Source organism: Vipera ursinii, assembly GCF_947247035.1.
Source record: "Vipera ursinii genome assembly, chromosome: 6".
NCBI lineage: Eukaryota > Metazoa > Chordata > Lepidosauria > Squamata > Viperidae > Vipera > Vipera ursinii.
In genome coordinates, this window is record NC_139515.1 from 8,221,955 (window position 1) to 8,235,903 (window position 13,949).

A 13,949-nucleotide genomic window follows, 5' to 3' on the forward strand; every position below is an offset into this window, starting at 1 on the left:
TTGTTATTACCACTTTATAAAACTCTAGTAAGACCACACCTGGAATACTGCAGCCAATTTTGGTCACCATATCACCAAAAAAGATGCTGAGAGTTTGGAAAAAATTCAGAGAAGAGCAACTAAGATGATCAAAGGCCTGGAGACTAAAACATACAAAGAACAGCTGTGGGACTTGGGTTTGGCTAGTCTAAAAAAAAGAAGAAATAGGGGAGACATGATAGCAGTGTTCCAGTATCTGAGGGGCTGCCACAAGACAGAGGGGGCCAGGTTGTTCACCAGAGCACTAGAGGAAAGGACGAGAAACATCGGTTGGAAACTGGTCAAGGAGAGAAGCAACCTGGAATTGCTAACAGTGAGGACAATCAACCAGTGGAACAGCTTGCCTCCAGAAATCGTGGCCGCTCCATCACTGGAGATTTTTAAGACAAGAGTAGACATTCAACTGTCTGAGATGGTATAGGTTCTCCTGCTTGAAGAGGGGGCTGGACTAGAAGACCTCCAAGGTCCCTTCCAGCTCTATTCTATTCTATTCTATTCTATTCTATTCTATTCTATTCTATTCTATTCTATTCTATTCTATTCTATTCTAGGTACTCATTGCACCTCCCGGAACCAATTAACGTTGAGTACCAAGGCACCACTGTATTTTGGCGTATCAGTTCTAGCCTCTATCATTACAACCAGAATTAAAAGTGAGGATGAGATATACAGAGGCAGGCAAGCTATCCCAGGATATTAAATTACATGGTGAAGTTGAAAAACATCCAGAAGAAGACAGTGAGAAATAAATTCCACCTTGCTGCCAAGAAAACTATGTGTAGATGTCCATCAGAAGAAGTAGGCATTGCAAATGTAGGGAAGGTCTCTTAGAATTCCTGGAAGACAGATAAAACATCCTCTTTGAAGATAGTGATTGATCCCCCCCAGTTAGTCCTTTAACAAATTAATTCTCTCGGAAGGATGCCCCATTAAGTTCCATGGAGCTATTACAGCCGAGTGGCCAGCCTTATCTAGGTGGCAAAGCTAATAAGCAGGGTGGGATCTGGTTTGTAGTTGAGTTACCCGGAAGTCTCAGGACTTGTAAGCTAGGTTGAGAATTGGGAAAAACATCTAAGAAGAAGCAACATCCAGCCACTCACACATACTTGTCAAAACATCAAATTTGACACAGCCATGAAATCACCAGAAACCCAAGGTCAACTCACAGCAGCCTTTTATCTTTTACTTATGATATAAACCAGGGGTCTTCAAACTTGGCCCTTTTATGACTTGTGGACTTCAACTCCCAGAATTCCTAAGCCAGCATGCCTGGCAGAGGAATTCTGGGAGTTGAAGTCCACAAGTCATAAAAGGGCCAAGTTTGAAGACTCCTGATATAAACTCTTTCCTTGCAAGGTGAATCCAGCTGTCTGGTCCAAGAGAACAGTTTTAACAAAATAATAAGAGCAGGAAGGGACCTCGGAGGTCGTCTAGTCCAACCCCCTACTCAGGCAGGAAACCTTATACCGTGTCAGATAAATGGCTGTCCGGTCTCTTCTTAAAAGCCTCCAGTGACGGAGCCCCCACAACTTATGAAAAACAAGCTGTTCCACTGTTTTAATTGTTCTCACTGTCAGGAAATTTCTCCTTAGTTCTAGGTTGCTTCTCTCCTTGATTAGTTTCCATCCGTCGCTTCTTGTCCTGCTTTCTGGTTGCTTTGGAAAATAGGCAGACACCCACCACCACCCCTGTTTCTTTGTGACAATTCCTCAAATTCTTCAAAGATTGTTATCGTGTCACTCCTAATCCTTCTTTTCATTAGACTAGTTTTGAACATCCCAATTTCTCCCTGCTGCAGAACAGTCTTTCTTTAAACGAAATATTTTGTTCCTGAACATTTCTACGGAACGTGTACAGTAGGGGAATCTGCTTGCAATTGCAAGAGGTCAGCCTAGAGAGAGACGTTTTAGGAAGCATTGTCATCTACCAGGAGGTGGAGGGTGGGGGTGGGGGGGCTTAGCTGAAATGGATTCCCTACTTGAAGCCTTTGCCCCCCCCCCAAGCAAGTCTGCGGGAGGTGGAAGTGGGGGTTAATTTACTCCATGCCATGACTATACTGTGGGAAAAGTCCAGTTTTCCCTCTCCCAAGATGTCTGCTGAATGGAAGGTCTTGTTTTACCTTCATTAGTTCTGCCTCCCGTGCTAATTAATAACATGAGCTATTTTTTCCCCCTTATCAGCCTGAATTTAGGCCTTCAAGCGACACAGCTCACAATTCTGTTGCTGCTCTGAGGCAGAAAGAAATGAAAACGAAAAGAGAGGGGTGTTGTTGTTTTTCCCTAGAGAGTTAATGCAAAAATTCTCAGGTTCAAATCTGATCCTTCTCGTGGACTCGCTGCCTCGCCTGAGGGAGGGAAGCTGTTTTTGGATGCAATGCTTAGCAAGAAGGGGAGATTAAATTGACCCCTCTTTACAGGGTCATTTTGGGGAATTATTAATAGAAAGCATGAGTTGGTTTGAACTCTCTCTTAACCAGGATATAAAGGCTTATTGTTATTATCATCCATTCACTGACATATATTACAGAGAGGATTTTGCTTCCAGGACTGGAGATAGAATCTATGTTGGAATGTAATATACTTGGAATTTGATCAGTTCAAAGCTAATAAAGCTCTTTAAATGTCATAACTCAGCATAAGCCCCAAAATGCAGACAGGTATTTCAGTGCTTAAATGTCCATTCTGGACATTGGTGAAAGAAAAGTGGTTTGCAAATGACATGGCTGAAATCCCTTTTCTCTTTGAAGTAAATGTTTGAGCACCATCAACCAAACATGTGGTTTTTATTTTTATTTTATTTTACTTATCTCATAACAAAATGATTTTGGGTACCAATGGTTGGGGCACTTTCATTGGTTTTGTGGATCATCCTTAACCAGCATGTTGCCATCCCTATTTTAAAGATAGAGGTTAAAGGAGATATCTATTCATTTACCTGAACTCTGCTCTTATTTGGTTTGAGTTAATTTTGACCATTAAATCATCCATCTACTAAACCACAGGGTCCCCCACCCACAAAATAAAGAAATGCAAAATAACAGAGTTGGAAGGGACTTGGAAGGTCTTCTAGTCCAACCCACTGCTCAGGTACGAGGACTTATATCATTTCAGACAAATGGCTGTCCCATCTCTTCTTAAAAATCTCCAGTGATGGAGCACCTACACAGATTAATTGTTCTCATTGTCAGGAAATTTCTCCTTAGTTCCAGGTTGCTTCTCTCCTTGATTAGTTTGCATCTCCTTGATTAGTTTTTTTTGTCTTGCCCTGCCGTCAAGTGCTTTGGAGAACAGGTGGACCCCCTCTTTGTGTCAGCCCCTCAAATATTGGATCCCTGCTATCATGTCACCTCTTGTCCTTCTTTTCCCTAGACTAGACATACCCAGTTCCTGCAATCATTTGCCATATGTTTTAGGCTCCAGTCCCCTAATCATCTTTATTGTAGGACAATATGGGACAAGATTTAGCTTATCCTTCAGTTTATCTCAACGTATCACCGAGATTCATCCTGGTTTGTTGTTGTTTTTTTCAAGCATGCAAGTAGGAATGTTGATTATCCAGAAAGAAATCCATCTCTCTTGCTTGGCTTATCACACACTCACCTCAAAGAATATAGATAGATGAGAGGCAAAGCAAGATGGTTGGATGTTCAAGTGAAGAACATACTAAGTAAAGACCCAATCAAACTACTTCCCAAAAATAGGGAGGGGTGAGGAAGCCAAGGGCACATCCTTCCTCATACTGTAAGAAAGGTCGTAAAACTCACTTAACAAATGTCTCACTTAGCAATGTAAATTTGGGGGCTCCATTGTTGTCGTAAGTAGAGGACCACCTGTATTAAGTGTTGAAGTTCCTAAGAACCTCCTTTGGAAGTAAGCCCATGAAAAAGCTTAGACTGCATTGTATTTCTAGTTTTGAAGGAGGAAATAGGATGGCTTCGTGGGAAGCCATGGAGATGCTGGTCCATGTTTTTGCTTCGTTGGCAACCGCCATGGGGTTGAGTTTCTCAACCTCAGCAACTCCAAGATGAATGGACTTCAGCTCCCAGAAGTCCCCAGTCAGCCTGCTTTGTTAATAGCACCTTACTTAAGTAGTTTTGGACAAAGAAGTCACAACCTTCCTCTCTGAATATTTTTTTTTCCTTTCTAACTAACCATTTCTTTCAATAATAAAATCTCAAGTCACGTTTGAGGAGATCTGTTCATTCTCTCCTCCCCTTGCTCTCCACGGAAAATACAGGCTTTTTTAATCTGTGTTCTGAACCAGCCCTCTTCTCTCAACCCCTATTTCAAAAGAAGAGACTGGAAAGCGTCCAAGGCTAAAAGGCTTCTGCCAAGATTTAATAGTAAACACACAAGAGCTTATCTCTCAAGCAAAAGAGTTGCTTTCAGCAACCAGCCCCTCCCCAAACACTCCTTTTATAGAGAGCTCAGGGCGTGGTCTCCCTGTGCCTCCTCCCGAGGAGTCCCATAGCCTTTCTTTGTTTGTCCCTGCTCGACTGCCTCCTGCGTCGGGCGTCCTTGAACAGGGCCAGCTGTGGGTCATCATCCTCCGCACTCTCGGGCTCACACAGCTGAGCAGAGGTTCCCGGCTGAGGACTTTGCAAAGTCTCCAAATCATCATCAGCCAGTTCGTTTCCCTCCTCCCCCACATCTGAGTCCTCCGATACATCGGAGCCGGCTGTCGGACCCACAGGCTGGCCCTGAGTCACAACACTATCCCGCACCGCAGGGCCCTTCCCCCGGGTCTGCCGATCCGGATGCGGTCGGGATGGGAACTGTTCGTGAAACGCAGTCACCAACGCAGGGGCATGAACGGCGGTCGCGTCTTCCCATGTGAAGTCCTCCGGCCCGTACCCTTTCCACTCGATCAGGTACTGGAAGCGACCTTTCAGCCAGCGGGAATCCCTGATGCTGGCGACCTCGTACTCGGGGGTGCTGTCGCCATCACGAGGTCCTGATGGGGGAGGTTCCGCTTGGCGAAGTGGACAAGCCGGTTGTTCGGGGACCAACAAGGACCGATGGAAGACGGGGTGCACGCGCAGGGAACGTGGCAGAGTTAAACGATAGGCGACCGGATTGATGACGGCCTCGACGGGGAACGGTCCAAGGTATCGGTGGTCCAGCTTCCTCGCCGGCCGAGTGGATGGTAGGTTCCTGGTGGACAGCCAGACCCGATCCCCCACCGATAGTGGAGGCGTATCCCTTCTCGACCGATCGGCGAACCTCTTGTAGTCGGCCTTGGCCTTCTCCAGCTGCCGTCGCACCAACCGATGAATCGCCTGTAACTCCGCCATGAATTCGTTCGCTGCCGGCTCCGGTGAGTCCACGGGAGAAAGGGGGAAAAACCGAGGGTGATAACCCACATTGGCCAAGAACGGTGTCATCTGCGTGGAGGTGTGCTGCGAGTTGTTAAAGGCAAACTCGGCTATGGCCAAATAGTCCACCCAATTGTCCTGCTGCAGGTTAACGTAGCAGCGCAGATACTGCTCTAAGATGCCGATGACCTTCTCGGTACCCCCGTCGGTCTGAGGATGATGCGCGGACGAGAGGCAAACCTTAATGTCCAACGCCCGCATCAACTCCTGCCAGAAGCGGGCTGTAAACTGGGCCCCCCTATCGGAGACGACTCTATCGGGAAGGCCGTGCAGCCGGAACACCTGTTGGATGAACATGCGACTAGTGGCGCGAGCTGACGGTAAGCCGCGACAGGGAATGAAGTGCGCCATCTTGGTCAACATGTCCACCACCACAAACACTGTCGTGAAGCCGGAGGATGGGGGTAGATCCGTCAGAAAGTCCATGGACACAGCCCCCCAGGGTCTCTTGGGCGTTGGCAAAGGCTGCAGTAAACCAGGCGGGGCCCCTGTCGCTGACTTGGCCTGCCTGCATGGGACGCAGGAGGTGACATAAGACTGGACATCGTGTCGGACTCGGGGCCACCAGAACGTACGGGAGACCAGGTTCAGAGTCTTGAACAGGCCAAAATGCCCCGCAGCCGGGTTATCATGACATTGGCTGAGGACGAGTCCCCTGAGTGGCCCTCCTGGAACATAGAGCCGGTCACGATAATACAGGAGTCCATCCGTGACCGACCAAGGCGAATCTGGCCCCACCTCTTCCTTCCGCTGAGCCACCCACGCCTCCTGCTGCTGCGCCTCCTGGATCCGAGCCCGTATATCCACCGGCTCCCGCACCGCAGCAAAAGACTCGACGGGGATCACGGTCCTGGGCGGAAGCTTGTCTTCCACTCGGGTGTACTCGGGCTTCCTGGACAGAGCATCCGCTCTCTGGTTGTGCCCGCTTGGTATGTACCGCACCCGGAAGTCAAACCTCGCAAAGAAGAGGGACCACCGGATCTGGCGTTGGTTCAAATTCCGAGCGGTCTGCAGGCTTTCCAGATTCTTGTGGTCCGTCCGGACCTCGATTTGATGCCGCGCCCCCTCCAGATGATGCCTCCAAGCCTCGAACGCCGCCTTGATGGCCAGCAGCTCCTTCTCCCAGATGGTATAGTTGCGCTCCGAGGGATTCAATTTCCGTGAGTGATACGCGCAAGGGAAAAGGGTACCGTTGGGCGTCGCTGCCTGGAGTAACACGGCCCCAATGGCAATGTCGGAGGCGTCCGCCTCCACGACAAACGGCCGTTGCGGGTCAGGATGCTTCAAGATGGGCTCCTTCATGAAGGCGTCCTTCAAAGCTTGGAACGCCTGTTGTTCGGGGGCGTTCCACTGGAACCGAGTCTTCTTCTGCAGGAGCCGGGTGAGGGGGGCTGTCAAGGCAGCAAAGCCAGGGATGAATGTCCGATAGTAGTTGGCAAATCCAAGAAGTCGCTGAATATCCTTCACGCGACGCGGGGGTTGCCAACTCTGCAACGACTCAACTTTACTCGGTTCCATGGCGATGCCCTCAGGAGAAATGCGGTGACCCAAGAAATCAATGGTCACCTGGTAGAACTGGCACTTCTCCAACTTGGCAAACAGCCAATGTTTCCGGAGGCGCTGCAGGACCTGACGGAGATGCTGATGATGCGCTTCACGCGACGGGGAGTAAATCAGGATGTCGTCCAGGTAAATCACAACAAACTGGTCCAACAGATCCCGAAAGATGTCATTCATAAAATGCTGAAACACAGCGGGGGCGTTGGTCAGGCCAAACGGCATCACCGTGTACTCGAAATGTCCATAGCGAGTACCAAACGCCGTCTTCCACTCATCACCCGGCCGAACCCTGACGAGGTTGTAAGCTCCACGCAGGTCCAGTTTCGTGAAGATCTTAGCCTCCCGGAGTCGGTCCAAGAGCTCGGGGATGAGGGGCAGCGGGTAGCGGTTACGCACCGTGATAGCGTTGAGTTTCCGGTAGTCACAGCAAAGCCGTAACTCGCCCGACTTCTTTTTGACGAAGAGCACGGGCGCAGACACTGGCGAGGACGAGGGCCGGATGAAACCACGAGCCAAGTTCTTCGTCAGGAAGTCCCGCAATGCAGCCAACTCGGGCTCCGACATGGAGTACAAACGCCCCACTGGGAGAGGCGCATCAGGGACTAGGTCAATGGAGCAGTCGTAGGGCCTGTGCGGGGGTAATTGGTCCGCCTCTGACTCGCTGAACACGTCAGCAAAGTCGGACAGTTCGGGAGGCAAGGAAACCCCTGGGGAACCCTCCACCTGGCCGGCACAGATATGGCGGGTGTGGTCCACGCACTGCAAACTTGGGAAGGTGACCAAGTTCTGAGACCAATAGATCTGTGGATCATGCGCCCGGAGCCACGCCAGTCCCAAGACCACGGGAAAGTGCAGATCCGAAGTGACATAGAACTGAATGGCCTCCACATGGGTACTGATGGCCATACACACGGGTTGCGTGGCGGCCGTGATAGGCCCGGACAGGAGCACTCGACCATCGATGGTCTCCACAAGCATGGGCGGATCCACTGGACACTGGGGAACAGCCCATTTGGCCACAAAGGCCGAATCCATAAAGTTAGTGGTAGCCCCAGAGTCAATTAAGGCATGGACCGGAATCCCCTCTGGCTTGCCAGGAAGGATCAGTCGTGCCTCCAAAATCAAATGCCGTGGAGGTTCACAGGCACCATCGGAACGGCGTCGCTCGGTGTGGTTGTTGTGGGTCGCCCGATCTTTCACACCGTCTAGATCGGGCTCGGGCCGTTTCCCGATAGCAAAGCGGGGGACTTTCTCGGGGCAGGCTTGGTCACTGACGCCCGCTGACGCTTCTTCGGGCAAGAAGCAGCCAAATGTCCAGGGTCCCCACAGTAAAAACACAACCCCTCCGATCGTCGTCTGTCCATTTCCGTCACCGATAGACGGGACCTGGCGGCACCCAGCTCCATTGGCTCCTCCCTCTGGACTGGGGGCTCACGCACAACAGGGGCGGCAGGGGTCTGTGGGGTGGCACGGCGACTCTTACGCTGCTGCAGCCGGGCATCGATCCGCAGACAAAGATGGATCAGCCCATTCAGGTCTGAGGGAATGTCCACGCGGGCCAGCTCATCCAACATCTCCTCTGACAAGCCATCCTGAAAGGCATCCACGAGCGCAGCCTCATTCCAGGCGGAATCCTGGCTAAGCAGCCGGAAATCGCTGATATAGGCCTGTAGAGGGCGCTGACCCTGCCTCAAAGCTTTCAGGCGTCGGGTGGCAGTCTGCGCCTTAATCGGGTCCTCGTACATGAGGCGCATATGGTCACAAAAACCCCCAAAGTTATCCAACAAAGGGCTAGGCTGTGCCAACAGAGGCGTGCCCCAACGAGCTGCATCTCCCGACAGAAGGCTCAACACGAATCCCACCTTATCTCGGTCAGTGGGGAAATCAGCTGCTCTCACGCTGATATAAAGCTGGCATTGTCCCAGGAAGGCAGGAAACAGTTCTGGATTACCAGCAAATTTATCCGGCATAGCTATCTGACATTTCCTCCTGGGTGGGGGGGCAGCATGTACCTGAGCCTGCAGTTGTGCCACCTGAGTGGCCAGCAAGGTGAGTTGCTGGTTGAGCTGGGCATTTTCGGCAAGAAGCTGCTCCATCGTAGTAATAAGGGGTGGGTGGCTGAAAGCAAACTGTTCTGAACCAGCCCTCTTCTCTCAACCCCTATTTCAAAAGAAGAGACTGGAAAGCGTCCAAGGCTAAAAGGCTTCTGCCAAGATTTAATAGTAAACACACAAGAGCTTATCTCTCAAGCAAAAGAGTTGCTTTCAGCAACCAGCCCCTCCCCAAACACTCCTTTTATAGAGAGCTCAGGGCGTGGTCTCCCTGTGCCTCCTCCCGAGGAGTCCCATAGCCTTTCTTTGTTTGTCCCTGCTCGACTGCCTCCTGCGTCGGGCGTCCTTGAACAGGGCCAGCTGTGGGTCATCATCCTCCGCACTCTCGGGCTCACACAGCTGAGCAGAGGTTCCCGGCTGAGGACTTTGCAAAGTCTCCAAATCATCATCAGCCGGTTCGTTTCCCTCCTCCCCCACATCTGAGTCCTCCGATACATCGGAGCCGGCTGTCGGACCCACAGGCTGGCCCTGAGTCACAACAATCTGCACCTTCTTGAATTTTACTATACACCCTGGGTGTACCTCCTGAGTGAGAAATATTTCAGGTAGAAGAATGGTACTAATAAATAAATAAAGGAACACCCTCCCTGGGGCAGAGAAGGGCGTAACACAGACCAGCTTAACTGCAGTCAACAAGGATCGAAGACTTGAGGTAGATCTTCACTTTAATCGGGTGGCTTTCATTGCAGCAGGAAACTCTTTAACAGGGCAAAGTAAGTTTTTTCCTCTTTACAAAGAGCAAACTTAGGCTTGTGAATTGAGGTGTGTCCTTCATTGTAATAGCACGAGGAGTCATCCATGGGAAGGTCACAAAGGCAGGAGGGCAGCTGCAACACACATAACTTTTTAAATGTTTAAATTTTTTGGTTGTGCAAGACATGTTAACAAAAAAAAGTGCAAGCCTTCGACTTGTAAGTTCACAACCAGTACTGTTGCTTTTTGACCCTCCATGCAAACCTCTCCAGAGGGAAACGCCGCTGCGGTTGTGTAAACTTTGATTTCGTTGTTTTATGTCCATTTTTCCGCTTTCTGTGTAAATTTAGTTTCAATAGCAAAGTATTTAAGGGAAGTTCTTTTTCCAAGTGCATTGGGAAATGTTCCGCCCAGTTATGTAAGTAATGAAGGAGAAAAGACATTTTTTAAAAAAAATGCAATTACAGGGAGTCCTCGACTTACAACCACAATTGAGCCCAAAATCTATGTCGTTTAAGTGAGTCAGTTGTTAAGTAAATTTTACGACCTTTCTTGCCACCATCCTTAAGTGAATCACTGCAGTTGTTAAGTTAGTAACCCGGTTGTTAAGTGAATCTGGCTTCCCTCGTTGACTTTGCTTGTCAGGAGGTCACAAAAGGGGATCACGTGACCCCGGTACACAGCAACCGTCGTAAGTATGAGTCAGTTGCCAAGTATCTGAATTTTAATCACATGACCATGGGGATGCTACAATGGTCGTTAAGTGTGAAAAACGGTCATAAGTCACTTTTTCCAGTGATGTTGCAAATTTGAACGGTCCTTAAATGAACTGTTGTAAGTTGAAAACTGCCTCTATTCTCTAAAAAAATTGCTATGCTATAGGAAGAAGAGAAGATCGAGGAAATATATTTTTAATTAATATATTGATTATGAAATTATGGGAATTTATCACTTTTGATTGTTTTTAAATATATGAACCCAGATAACATGCTGTTTACTAAGCACTAAAGATTGTTATTGTAAAAAAAAACAATAAAATATATTTTTTAAAAAGAAAGAGCTATGCTAACAAACATAAATTACCTTTAATTGTGAGGTAATAATTAATAGTTAATGTACTTAGTAGGACTTAGTGATAAGGCATGCGGTGGCTCAGTGGGTTAGGACGCTGAGCTTGTCGATCAGAAGGTCGGCAGTTTGGCGGGTCGAATCCCGAGTGCCGCATAACAGAATGAGTGCCTGTTACTCGTCCCAGCTTCTGCCAACCTAGCAGTTCGAAAGCACGCAAAAATGCAAGTAGAAAAATAGGGACCACTACGCTGGGAAGGTAACAGCGTTCCGTGCGCCTTTGACGTCTAGTCATGCCGGCCACATGACCACGGAGACGTCCTCGGACAAGCGCTGGCTCTTCGGCTTTGAAACGGAGATGAGGACCGGCCCCTAGAGTTGGAACCAACTAGCATGCATGTGCGGGGGAACCTTTACCTTTACTTTAGGACTTAGTGATGGGAATCATAAGAAGGGAACTTTTGCTATTAAACGTTCCGGTTGCTCAGAAAGGAGGGAAAAAACATGGAGGTCCCACTGTTTTTTGTTGGTTAAACTGGAAATGTTTTGGGAAGAAGTGAAAAAGAACAAAGTCAAAAAGACCTGGGTGTTGTGAACAGTGTAGTAAATGTAAGAAGGCCCTTGATGGAATGTTGTGATGCAACCCAACCCATCTCGAATGGAATATTATTGTGTGGGCTGGGGCTTTCATTGTGACATACCATTCGCCCTCTTGCCAAGATGGACACACACACCCTCTGGATGTTTCTTAAAAGGCATCTATCATAACTGAATGGCGCAACCATTGTGAAGTCACTGGCCTAAATAACGACTGGTGTCTCAGTCCCTGATGCACACACATCCGTCATGTCATTGGCTTCATGTTGCATGTCACTCTTTGCCCTGCCTTGTCCCCTTGTTAACACCCATGTCTTCCCTCCGTTAATCTGGAGATGAACCAAACCACCCTTCAAACAGGGAAACGATGTTGTCTAGAAGACAGTATCTAAAAACAGGAGACATAACTACCTCAATGGAGATGTGAACATATTTTCTGGGATTTAATACATGCCTTGGCTTCTGCTGAGGTATCCAGTCATAATAAAGGCTGTTGTCTGTGGTAAATAATGATTGGACCTCACAGAAGATGACCAGCTGTCTAAATGTTGTCAGTGGAGTATATCATCTTGGACAAAACCTAAATCTTAAATCAGAGTTTCTGGAGCTTGTCATGCTTACTGTGGAAAGATTTACTAGTTGCCTGCAGAATGATCTCAACCAGGGGTGTCCAAGCTTGGCAACTTTAGCACCTGTGGACTTCAACTCCCAGAATTTCCCAGCCTGCATAGTTGGCTAGGGAACTGTGGGAGTTGAAGTCCAGAAGTCTTAAAGGTGCCAAGTTTGGACACCCCTGGCCTAAGCCATTTTGAGAAATACAACCTCTAAGCAGGAAAAAATAGCCAACTCTTCATCTGTAAGTCATCTTCTCAGCTATGAGGATAATTGCATCCAAACTCATGGAACAGAATCCAAGTCCATAAACTACAATCCTTGCATAGTTCATAAAGAATAAGATACTTGTAATCCATAAGTATGTCATGGCTACCCCTGTTATCTTAGGTGGTTAGAGGTGATTGCTGGAGTTGAAAATGGGATGTGTTTGTACTCACTTCCTTCTTCTTTTGACCGCTGTAGGAACAGAACGTGTAGTTTTACTCTCCCTTTATCTTTGGGTTAGTTAATTCCTAATTTTGTACACTCTCATTCCATTTTTGTATATTTATTTGATGCAAAGGGGCTTTCAGTTCTAGCTATTAATGGAGAGTAAGTATCCTCTCTTTGTGAACTTTTAAAATTAAAGTAAGCTGAGGTGGTCGGAAAACACGAAAGAGATGATAATAGGCTTGTGTATCTCTCTGATAAATTTATAAAAAACGAATCTGGGAGATCTTACCTGGAAATGTTATTTTGATTTAATTTGATCTCTGCCTTTATTTGTCTTCATATTTTATTGGGGCAGGCCTGCGCTGTCCTTAACTCAATGCTTCCTTACAGCAAAAATGTCTCAAAATGGAAGATTTCAAATGGTGCCTGCACACACACTGGATAACATAAGAAAAATCCCGTTGTAATAATTGTATAGTATGAGACTCATTGAAATGAACTGGAGTTGGGTGGCTTAGCTTTTGACAGGCAGAACTTCCTGTAGAGGAATGCGGAGATAATGTTGGCCAAGGAGTACAAAGAGTTTTGCTTGAACTATTAAGAAATAAAGAGAACATAAACAATGGCTCAGCCTTAAGAGAGGAAGGCGTGTGAGAAAGAGACTCAAGATTTTCAAGATTCTGTTATTATACCACACAATAGACTTGCAGTGTCTGTTTGCTTATTTATTTTATGCCGTGTATGGCATCTACTGAGGTCATGCAATCACTGAAATACAAGTTTAGTTAAATAAAGTGTCAGCAAATATAAGATAAAATGACATGAGATGAAATAAATAAGACAAGACACGATAAGATAAGCCTTTATTGTCACTTTGTTCTATGAACACACTGGCACAAATTAAAAAATGAAAATAAGATATAAGATTATATATATATGTGGACAATACAATATAGGAGATAAAATATTATATTAAGATAACACCATAATAAAATCACCATAATATGGAGGCCATAGAGTTGCAATGAGATGGATGCTATAATTCGATATCTGTCTGTTTGCTGAGCAGATCTTATCTTGAAGGGCTAATCCTTCCAGACAGATATTTTTTTTGTGGACTGTATCTATCCTTTCCCTTGATCTCTATCTAAAAGATAAAAATGCCATTGAATTGACCTAAACCCCTGGTAAATATTTGGACCTGCCCATAATATTTTCTTGGCAAATAAAATGGTTCCTGGATATTTTTTGAATTTTCAGTCTACACTATAGACCTGGTGATCACCCATCCCACGATAACCAGGTTTGACCCTGCTTAATTTTTGAGATCAACCAGCTTCAGCTAGACGTTAGCAACTTCTAAGACTGATTCTTCACTGTAGTATAAGAGAACAACAGAGCTGGAAGGGACGTTGGAGATCTTCTAGCCCAACCCACTGCTCAAGCAGGAGACCCTATGC

General features: G+C 47.2%; 1 protein-coding gene across 1 annotated transcript in view; it reads left to right on the forward strand.

Annotated features, from left to right (window-relative positions):
* FRMD4A (FERM domain containing 4A) overlaps positions 1-13,949 on the forward strand; it is a gene marked incomplete at its 5' end in the record, with an annotated part of 169,301 nt that overhangs the window by 48,140 nt on the left and 107,212 nt on the right. The gene's annotated exons all lie outside the window — the stretch shown is intronic.